Consider the following 12,168-nt stretch of genomic DNA (forward strand, 5'->3'; position numbering starts at 1 on the left):
TTTGCATAATAGTATGGTAGAATTTTTTTTGGTTTGATTGAAAAAACCGAACAAACCGAACCAAACCAAACCGATTTTAATTGGTTTGGTTTGGTTCGGATGACTTTGACAAAAAAACCGAACCAAACCGAACCGCACTTTAATTAGACAATCGGATCGGATGGCTTTTTCTTCAAAAACCGAACCAAACCGCACCGCGAACACCCCTACTTGGTATGCACCTATAGCTAATTATTTGGTTAGTCATACATTTCCTCCCAATTTTACTAAGCATCAAAGAGACAAGCTTAAAAGCGAGTCCAAATATTATATATGGGATAACCCATATTTATGGAGATGTGGTACTGACCAAATAATTAGAAGGTGTGTGCCACAATCAGAATTCCAATCAATTTTAGAGGCCTGCCACTCTTCTGAGAGTGGTGGACACTTTGGACCTCAAAGAACAGCTAGAAAAATTTTAGACTATAGATTCTGGTGGCCCACACTTTTTAAGGATGCAACTGCTTTCTATGAATCTTGCTCCCCTTGCCAAAGGTTTGGGAATATATCCAAGAGGGATGAGATGCCCCAACAACTTATGTTGTTCTGTGAAATTTTCGATGTTTGGGGCATTGACTTCATGGGTCTATTTCCAAACTCTAATGGTTTCTCATACATATTGTTAGCTGTTGATTATGTTTCTAAATAGGTGGAAGCAATTCCTACCCGTACTGATGATGCTAACGTTGTTGTCTCTTTTGTTCGGAATAATATTATCTGTCACTTTGGATCACCACGAGCAACCGTGAGTAATCAAGGCACTCATTTTTGTAACAGGAGACTGACAGGTTTGTTAAAGAAACATGGCATTATTCACAAGGTAGCAACGGCTTACCATCCCCAGACCAATGGATAAGCCGAGGTGTCTAATAGAGAGATAAAGCACATATTGGAGAAGATTGTCAAGCCTCACAGAAGAAACTGGAGTACTAGACTGGCAGATGCACTTTGGGCTTATCGGACCGCTTACAAGACGCCTATCGGAATGAGTCCATTCCGCATAGTTTATGGAAAGGCTTGTCACCTCCCAGTGGAGGTAGAGCACAAAGCTTTCTGGGCGGTAAGGGAATGCAACATGGGATTGGAGAGAGACGGGGCTGAAAGGAAGTTGCAACTACAAGAACTGGAGTGCCTTCGACTAGAAGCATACGAGAACTCGCGGCTCTACAAGAAACGGGTGAAGGCTGTGCATGACAAGAACATCAAGAGAAGAGAGTTCAGACCTGGAGAGTTAGTCCTCCTCTATAACTCCAGGTTGAGGCTCATGCCAGGCAAGTTGAGATCCAGATGAGAAGGCCCCTATAGGGTGGAAAAGGCAAAGCCATACGGAGTCTTCCACCTGAGTAATCCTTCAATCCCTAAATTCTTCAAAGTCAATGGCCACTGCTTGAAGCTATACCATGGTGAGAAGATGAAGAACAACAAGGAGCTGGAGATTTTCCTCTTGGCGGATCCAGCAACAGAAGAAGACTGAGCTTGTGGATCGTCCAACTTAAGGACGTTAAAGAAAAGTACTAAGTGGGAGGCAACCCACCATGGTATGATCGTCCCTTTTTCTTATTAGTTTTATTTTATTTTTATCAGTGTTAATTTATACATTCTGCATAATCACCTGCGTTCTGCATTAAAAAAATTCGACACGCAAGCATCTATGACGCGTATGCATCATGCGTGAATGCACAACATATTAGAATTGAACAGAGAGTTACGCGGGAGTTGACCAGGAAGCGTGCCTTGCGCACAAGCAAGTCCACGCATATGCGTGCGCATCACTTGCGGTTTTGGCAACCCACGTGTACGCGTCTAGGACACGCACGCATGGACATGGAAATCGGCGTAAAGAAGTGGTTGAACAGATAGTTCTGCTTGACTCGCGCTGGCACTGTGCTAGAGGCACCAATTCACCCACGCGTATGCATCCCTGACGCGTACGCGTCATTTTCACTTTATGGCCATCCACGCGTGCGCGTGCCTGACGCGCACACGTCATATGCAATCTTGTCCCCAGTGCATTTCGAATAGAGAGTTGTGCGTGTGCGCGGCTGGATTCGCGCGACTGGCACGACCAAGGGCACACGTACGCGTTACTGACGCTTGCGCATCGCCTCCACTTTTGCGCAACCCACGCGTATGCATGGGGTACGCGTGTGCGTCGCATGCGCCGCATCACTTGTTCAGCGCACCGTCAGACTCTATTCTCTCCCCCCCTCCCAATCCTAATTCTCATGCACTTCTAATTCTTCTTTCTTTCTTCTTCATTCTTTCCCTCTTCTTACTTCTTACTTCTTGCTTCTTTCTTCTTACCTTTTTCCACCACTACCGGTGGATCATCACTGGAGACCACTAACTCCAGCAACTACAATTTCTTTTTCTTTCTCCTCTACCATTCCTACTCCTCTTCTCTCATTCTTACTTCCACTCACCTTCCTATTTTCATCTTCTTCCTAAGGTTTCTTTTTTCCCTCTTCTCTACTCTTTCATTCTTCGTTTATTTATTGCATTTAATTATTTTTACTTATTTTAAATTTTATATTAGCTTAGTTATTTTTAGTTTCTTTTTCATTCTTTTATCATGCATTTTTATGTTGGTGTTGGAGCTTTATTTGGATATTATTTTATTATATTTGAGCTTGTGGATATTATGAGGAGTAATTTGACAATTGACATTTTATTATGGGTCTCATATACACTTGGATTAATTATTTTAATTCCTATTTTAACTTGCACAACAAGTGTTTCTGAAAAAGCTCTCATGGCATTTTGAATTCTATTCTAGTTTACTCTCACACTTTAATGCCTCTTTTTCACATCACTTGCAATCCACATGTATTGAGATTATCATTCACAATTGTCATCATACAAGTGCTCTTTCATTTGGTACATTTAATAATTGATGCTTGAGTTATGCTTCTCATGCCTATTACTTGCATGCTTTTAACCCTCTTGCATCTAATTGTAATGAATTGCCTTCATGATTTTACTTAATATCTTCCATGCATATTGTAGCTACCATGTATAGGACATCCCTTTTCCTTTGGTATTCATTATTACTTGGACTTTCTTCCTTCCAATTGTTAGTTATCTATACTTGAAATTAATTCCCTTTCTTCCTTCTTTAGGATGGCCACTAAAAGAGGAAAGGAGAAGGCTTCTGAAAAGCCACCGGCAAGGAGAGGAACCAAGAGAGCACCGGCTAAGGCACCACCATCTACAAGCGTCAAGCCGCCAACAAAGCGGGTGAAGAAGATCATCAAAGTTGATGAAGCGGAGAAAGCCTTTCCCGCACGGGACTCCACACGATTCACTAACCGTTACTGCGAGCAGATGTTCTCCATCCTAGCCGAGAGGAACTACAATAATGAGCATCTACTTATTGTCCCAACACATTTTGTTGAATTTGTGGAGCCCCGCATCGAAAGGAGACAATGGAGATTCTTAAGGAGGTAGCCGCGGGAGGCCAACCTATCATGGGTAGTTGAATTCTACTCCAACTTCTACTCGCCTACCCTGCAGACTGTCTATATTCGTCAGCAGCAAATTCCTGTCTCCGAAGGTGCCATACAGAGAGTACTGGATCTTCCACCTAGCCCAGAGGGATTGGATGCATATCAAGAGGCCCAGCTTAAGCACCAGATGTATCAGTTTGACTGGGACAGCGTCCTTGGAGTTATAGCCCAACCTGGCAGCACCTGGATCTATGGGCAACACTGGTCAAAATCCAAGAGTATCTTAGCCCAAGCACTTACATTAGAGGCTCGCCTGTGGGCACAGATTATGTCCCACTATATCTTTCCGAGCACTCACGAGTCTACCTTCACAGCGGACATGGCTGTTCTCCTCTGGTGCATCCTTACAGAACAACCTCTCAACCTGCCCCGACTCATCCGGCAGGTAATGGGACACGTGCAGATCGCGGGTAACCTGCCCTTCCCCGCATCGGTTTCAGATTTAGTCTCTGCAGCAGGTGTTACCTATCGGGTTGGGGACACGAAGGCCATGATCCCTAGGACTGATCAGTATGTCCCGAATGGAAAATACATCAGACCCCAAGTCCCTTCTGCGAGCCGGCCTTCAGGCCCATCTTTGGACACTCCTCCTTCTTTTACTCCACCATCATCCACACCACAAGCACCATCCACCCATCAGATGTTCCTTCAGATTTTTCAGAGATTAGACCGGCAAGACCGACGGATGGAGCAAATAGAGCGCCGCAACAAGCGCCGATACACCTATCTGAAGGATCTCATTGTTAGTACTCACCCACCTCCAGAAGAGAAAGATACCCTGGACTCCACTTCACCTACCAGCACGGGGAGCCATGATGACTCCGACAGTAAAGGTGATGCTACCAGCCCCACCTTGCTCCTTACTGATGGCACGAAGGACCGTGCTAAGTCTTAAGCGTGGGGAGGTCAGTACTTGACTTCCGGAGGTAATCTCTCTCTTTTAACACTAACATTTTATTTTTTTTCTTTTGTTAGATAGGATAGATTGCATGATAGTAGTTGCTTGCATGTATGTATTGCTTGGTTGAAGTAATGAATTTCTTTTCAAGACCCTATTTTATAGTATTTCACTAATTCAAATTAAAATTTGTGTTAAACTTGTTTAATGATTGTAATTTGGAACATAGTTTATAGCTAAGAACACACAACCTGTGAGATTTTGAGCTTAATTATATGGTTAAATTATTTAACCATAATTTTTATTCTTGTGTGTTTTCTTCTCTATGATTGCAATCTATAGTTTGTTCCATTCTATACGTCCATTGTTTTGTATATATGCATGCATACATATAATTGAGGCCATTATTTGTTATTAGCTCACTTATCTCAAATAGCCTACTATTTTATTTACCTTTGTTTGCCACCTTGAGCCTTCCTAACCCCTATTTGTTCTGTATTTTACCACATCACTAGCTTTAAGCGGAAAAATAATTAATTACCCCATTTGAATCTTTGGTTAGCTTAAGATAGAGATTGTGTGTCAACTAAGTGTGGGGAATTGTGGGAACTTGGGTTGATGAGAATGTTTTGTGTTTTTATTGACAAAATATTGGGAATTTGGGTGCTTACTCATGTGAAATCAAAAAAACCATATGCATTGATATGTTATGTTTTCATTCACCCCATAAAAAAAGAGAAAAAGAAAAGACAAGAAAATAAATAAATGGGGGATAAAATCACCCCAATGTTAAGTTCAATAAAAAAGATCATTGCATATGTGATGAAATTAAAGAAAATTTTGATACATGAGTATGTGAAATATACAAAAGTGAGATTATGGGTAGCTAGGCCTGAATTATATAGAGTGTGTGTGTGTTAGGTGAGAACTTAGGTTAGTCAAAGATTCAAATTATAGCTTACTTAGCCATACATATATCCTCACCCTTGCCTTAGCCCCGTTACAACCCTGAAAAGACCTTATGATGTTTGGATTTGTACACTAAATATTTGTTGATTGGTTAGATGAAGAACAAAGTTTTAGAAAGCATGACTAGAGAAGAGTAGAGTGGACTAACCCTAGACACTTCAGCGATTAGAGTGCATATACACTTCCAGTGAGGGTTCAATGCTTAATTCTGTGTTCCCGGCTTTCATGAGCTCTCTTCTTACAAGTTTACTTGTCTTTTATTGTGTGATTTGAATTAGTGGACTCTGATTTATGTTTGTCTTGGAGAACTTGTTTACTTTTAACCAAGTAGGTAGAAACATCTTAGCATATAGTTGCATTCATATACATAGGCTGCATTGCATGAGTCTTACTTGCCCCCATTCATTCTTTTGGTCTCCTTGAGCTTAGCATGAGGACATGCTAATGTTTAAGTGTGGAAAGATTGATAAACCACTATTTTATGGTTTATCTTGTGCTATATTGAATGGTTTTTATCAGTTCTTTGCACACTTATTCATACAAATTGCATGGTTTTACAAATCCTTCCCAATTTTGTTCTATAATTGAAAACTTGCTTCCTAAGCCTTAAATTTGCTAATTTTTAATTCCCCTTTATACTATTCGATACTGTGATCTATGTGTTAAGTGTTTTCAGGCTATATAGGGCAGGAATGGCTTAGAGGATGGAAAGAAAGCATGCAAAAAGTGGAAGGAACACAAAAAACAAAGGAGATGACCAGTGAGTATCGACGCGCACACATGGCTCACACGTGCGTGTGACTTGGAGCTTTTCACAGAGACGCGTACGCGTAACTGACGCGTACGCGTGATCAGCGAAGTCGCACAGCGACGCGTGACACGCGTAGAAGACCATCGACACGTACGCATGATTGACGCGTACGCGTGACGTGCGTAACAGGCTGCAACTGCAGAAGACGCTGGAGGCGATTTTAGGCTGGTTTTTTACCCAATTTTTGGCCCAAAAACACAGACTAGAGCCAGGGGACAAGCAGAGACTCCACACACATTCACATTTTCACTTAGTTTTAGTTTTAGTTTTTTATCTTAGCGAGAAAATACTACTTCCTCTAGGGTTCTTCACATTCTTAGATTTTTAGTTTTATGCTTTCAGATTGGATCTTGAGATAGTTACTACCTTCGTTTGAAGTCTCTATCACTACAGTTTGCTTTGTTATTCCTTACTCTTTTGCTTTCCATTCCATTTGTTCAGAATTACATATGGATATCTTTGATTTTGGGAATTATTAATGCAAGAGTTATTTTTACATTTAATTTCACTATTTATTTGATTGTCATCTCCCCTTAATTTATTAGCTCAAAAATTGCTTTTACTAAATTAATTTTAATTATCATGTCTCCTTTCTACTCCCTTTACATGTTTGCAAAAATGGCATCCATGTCAATGGAGTAGACTCCCAACTTGACTTTGGAGTTGATTAATAGGAGACCCTTGAGTTAGAATACTCAAGTGTTAATTTGTAATTGGAAGTTGTTGGCTGACTCTCTAGTCACTAACTCTAATCCTTCCCTAGGAAGGGATTAGGACTTGTGAATCAGAGTTGGTTAGTTGCTTGATTTTCCATTATTAGGTAAAGGATAACTAAGTAGAAGCAACAACCTCTTACTATTACACTTGGAAAAATTCAACAAGGATAGAAATTCTGATTAATCTTCTCCTAGTCAAGGCTTTTTATTTCAAATATATAAACCTCTTGTTAATTTTATTGCTTTAATTGATAATCATTTTATTTTTCTAATTTCCAAACTCTAAAACTTCTCAGAAAATTCATGACCAATAAATTGCACTCTTTTGTCAACTCGTTGGGAGACGACCTGGGAATTCTACTCCCAGTATTTTATTCTTAAATTGTGACAACTCTTTTTAAATTGATAAGCAGAATTTTTGTCGGTTAAGAATAGTACTTGCAACATTAATTCCATTATAAATTCTTAATCGGCATTTTTCTGCCTGTCACACTCCATCACCCTCAATGAAATAAGAGAAGACCAAAGGGCTATGAGGGGAGAACAACAAAGGCAAAGGAATGACATTGAAGAGATCAAGCATCACATTGGATCCTCAAGGAGGAGTACTAGCCGCCACCATTAAAGGTGGATTCGTTCTCTTTTACTTCCTTTTCTTGTATTATTTTTATGTTTTCTATTATGTTTTATCTGTTCTCTTATTTCTGTTGCATGATCATTTGCATTTATGCCTTAAAGATGTAAAATGTTCCATATATCTCTCACCTTGCTTAAAAGAAAATTTTAATTGAAAAGAATTGAGAGATACATGAATTTTAGATTTAAAATAAGAATAGTTTAATTATGTTAATTTGGTGGCATTGTTTTTATTTTCTGAATGTATGAATAAATAGTGCATGTTTGAAGTTGAAATTTTAGAATGTTGGCTCTTGAAAGAATAAGGAAAAAGGAAAAGTATTATTGGTAATCTGAAAAATCTAAATAAATTGATTCTTGAAGCAAGAAAAAGCAGCAAAAAGAAAAAGAAAAAGCTTGCATGCAAAAAAAAAAAGTGGCAAAAAAAATAAATATAAAAAAAAAAGAGAAAAAGCAAGCAAAAAAAGCCAATAGCTCTTTAAACCAAAAGGTAAGAGCAAAAAGCTAGTAGCCCTTTAAACCAAAAGGCAAGGGTAAAAGGATCCAAGACTTTGAGCATTAATAGATAGGGGGGCCTAAAGGAATAAAATCCTGGCCTAAGCGGCTCAACCAAGTTGTCCCTAACCATGTGCTTGTGGCATGAAGGTGTCAAGTAAAAAGCTTGAGACTGAGTGGCTAAAGTCGTGATTCAAAGCAAAAAAAGTGTGCTTAAAAACTCTGGACACCTTTATCTGGGGACTCTAGCAAATTTGAGTCACAATATGAAAAGGTTCACCCAGTTAAAGTGTCTGTGGCATTATTGTATCTGGTGGTAATACTGGAAAACAAGGTGGTTAGGGTCACCGCCAAGACTCTAAAAGCTGTGTCCAAGAATAAAAAAGAAATGAACTAGGAGTGTCAATAATATCATCTGGATTCTAAGTTCCTAAAGATGCCAACCATTTTGAGTTTCAACGGATAGTGAGATGCCAAAACTATTCAGAAGCAAAAAGCTACTAAGTCCCGCTCATCTAATTGTAACTGAGCTTCATTGGAAACTTTGAAATTTATTTGTATCTTAATTTTCTTTTTTATCCTACTGTGTGTTTAGTTGCTTGGGGACAAGCAACAATTTAAGTTTGGTGTTGTGATGAGCGGATATTTTATACGCTTTTTGCCATCATTTTCATATAGTTTTTAGTATGTTTCGTTTAGTTTTCATTAAGTTTTTATAGGTTTTAATGTTAAATTCACATTTTTGGATTCTACTTTGAGTTTTTGTGTTTTTGAGCAATTTCAGGTAATTTCTAGCTAAAATTGAGGAGCTGGAGTAAAAGTCTGATTCAGAGACAGAGAAAGCACTGCAGATGTTGTCCGGATCTGACCTCTTTGCACTTGGAAGAGAATTTTTGGAGCTACAGAAGTTCAAATGGAGCATTTTGAATGGCTATGGAAAGCTGACTTTCAGAGCTTTCCAGCAATGTATAATAGTTTATACTTTGCTTCAGATTAGAAGGCCCAAAATTGGCGTCCAACACCAACTTCCTGCCCCCTTCCAGGCGTCCAGCGCCCACAAAGCAGAGACTAGCGTCCAAACGCATAGAGAGGACCCCCTATCCAGTGTTCAATGTCCTAAGAGCCTCATAGCACATGGATCTCATCAAAGCTCAGCCCAAATACTCACCAAGTGGGCCCCAGAAGTGGATTTTAGCACTAGAAAGACTGTTTTACCCTTACTAGTCATTAGTTTAGTATTTAAAGTAGAAGATCACACTTTGTTAAGGATCTTCGCCCATCATTCACCATATTCAAGTTTTGCTTTGTATTTTCCTTTCAGTATGAGTTTCTAAACCTCCTAGGTTAAGGGGAGGAGCCCTGCTAGGTCCTATGAATTAATAAAAGTATTACTGTTTCTTCTTCGACCCGTGTTTGCTTTATTTCTAAGATGCATACTCGGTCTTCAACATGGTGAATAGGATGATCAGTGACAATCAGCTCTGTTCATCATACTAGGACTGCATTCCTGACAACCACACGTGTCTACTTGGGTTCATGTGAATACGTGGCTAGAAAGCGCGAACCGCCAGCTTGATTATGCATCTCTCAGAAGGCTAATCCACGACATTGTTGGGGACTTCTCGAGATACCAGTTCAGCCAATTTCCAGAGAGATTAAGGTCTCTGTGGTATAGGCTAGAACCCAAAGAAGCAGCATTCTCTGATCCAGAAGATTCGACCTTGTTTGTGGCGTTTTGAGTAGGATCGCCAAGAGAATGAACTGCTAGAGCTTCACCCTCCGTCAAATTGGATGACCACGGGCAATGGCGTTTGATCTGGAGCAGAGGAAATCAATGACCACGGACAATGGCATTGATCACATACAGCCTGCCATAGAAGAAATCACTCACAAGCAAAGAAGACAGTAATACCAGAGTTAATTCAAAAAGACAAAGCAACTCTATTCCTTAACTATATTCCTATTACTGATTCTATTTAATTTACAGAGTATTTTATTAGTTACATGTCAACATAGTTTAGATCTCACAAATCCAACAACTTCTGATTCGCCTGACTAAAACCTGCAAGATAATCATAGCTTGCTTCAAACCACAATCCTCGTGGGATCGATCCTGACTCGCTCAGGTATTACTTGGACGACCCAGTACACTTGCTGGTACAGCTGTATTAAGGTGTTATGATTCGTGCACTAGAGAGCTCGAAACCATAAGGGAAAGAAGAGGAATTGAAGAATGAGTTCCAAGAGGAGGAAGTTGGGATTAAGGAACTAGAAGAAGTGGTTGAAGAATTTAAAGAACTTGAACAAGGAAACAAGCTTGAGGAAGCTTGTCAAGAGGTGGAGATCATACAAGAAGCACTATCACCTCCTTTATTTAAGTGGGTAACATCCTTAACCTTGAACTTCATTATTCCACTTGAATATGGTTTGATTGAAAATGATAGTCAACTTAGGAATCTTTGTGGGTTGGAAAATAGGAGAAAGTTAGGTAGTGGTTGGAAACATAGTACTAGGATCATTGAGGTAGAATCTCCGAGGCTTGGTTTTAATGGTTGGTGTAATTCTCAATTTGATAGATCGTTTGGATGCTTAAGTGAGAGTTCTAGATGCTTGCCACCCGGATGGGATCACATGAGTCAACAAGAAGATCGGGTGCACAAGATTTGGGATCCCAGAGGCTATTGGAGATGCAAACATTGGTGGGGATTCAAAGAAGAATTCAAGCACAAGCTACCATAGCAAAAGCTTTATTCAATTGTCCAACTTAAGGACAATAAATAAAAATGTTAGGTAAGAGACACCCCACCATGTTAACATCTTCCTAACCTCTCTTTGTTTATAGTTTTAATTCATTGCATTTTGTTTCTTGTAGATAGCTTATGTTTAGTTTAATTTCAAGCTAAGTTAGGTTAAATTTTTGTTTGGATCATGTGGTTGTGTAATGTTGGATGTTTTGGGGTTGAAACCCTTTTGTTGAGCTCAAATTTGGTGCCTTAGAGCTCTAAAATTTTTTGGAAAAAACAGAGCATGTGCGTGCGCACACCCCTGTGTGTACGCACACTTACCCAAATTTATGCACCCTGTGCACATGCACCCAGCTGTGCACCTGCACACCCCTTTGCACAGCCCTTGTTTGGAGTGCTCGCACACCTTGTGCGTTCACATCCCCCTCTTTTTACCTCTCGTGCGTATGCACAGATGTCAAATTGGGCGTTAAATTTTGACGTTTCACTTCCAAAAAAAAAAACAGAGCTTTATGTGCATGCGCACAGCTCTGTGCGCGCACACTCCTTATCACCCCTTCTGTCCAGGGCACTCGCACCAGCTTGCGCGTGTGCACCCTACCCTTTTCCCATCTGTGCGTACGCACACCTTTGTGCGCGCGCACAGCTCACCCTTTTTCTTAAAAAAAAAATCCTAGTGTGCGTGTGCACAAGTCAAATTTCACCTTCTGACCGAAGCGCTCACACGTACTTGTGCTTGCGTACACCCCCATTTTACACCTTTTGTGCGTACGCACACGGCCCTGTGTGCGTACGCACGACTCTGTTCTCACACCACCTACTTATTTTCTTCTCTTCTCTCCATTTCTTCTCTTCTTTTCTCTTCCTCTCTCTTCTTTCTCTTCTTCAACCATCTTCCATCACTATCATTCACCACCCACCATACTCACCTTTAGTTAGTTAGTTAGTTAGTTAGTTGGTTTAATTTTCTGGTTTGGTGCTAAGTGTTGGATGATTGAGTTGATTTGTTGATTCTGTTGAGATATTGCTGCTGAATTATTGACATTGTCATTGCTATTTATTGTTGGATGTCTTTATTGAAGTCATACTTTATTACTTTGTATTGAGTTTTGAATGTTGAATATTTGCACATACCAAGTACTTATGACATTGCCTTCATGAATCTTGTTGGATTTCTAAATTGCATGTTGTAGCTAGCCACCATATAATTTGATTTCATTATCTATCATTAGGCAATTCGTTCTTAGCTGATGCATTTTTTGTTAAGTGATGCTTGCTTTGATTGATTTTTATTTACGTCACATAGTTGATGCATTAAATTAAGGAATTGTGAAAATGGATCATGAGCTTC

This window comes from Arachis ipaensis, chromosome B1, assembly GCF_059453495.1.
Source record: "Arachis ipaensis isolate K30076 ecotype BB chromosome B1, ASM5945349v1, whole genome shotgun sequence".
Lineage (NCBI taxonomy): Eukaryota > Viridiplantae > Streptophyta > Magnoliopsida > Fabales > Fabaceae > Arachis > Arachis ipaensis.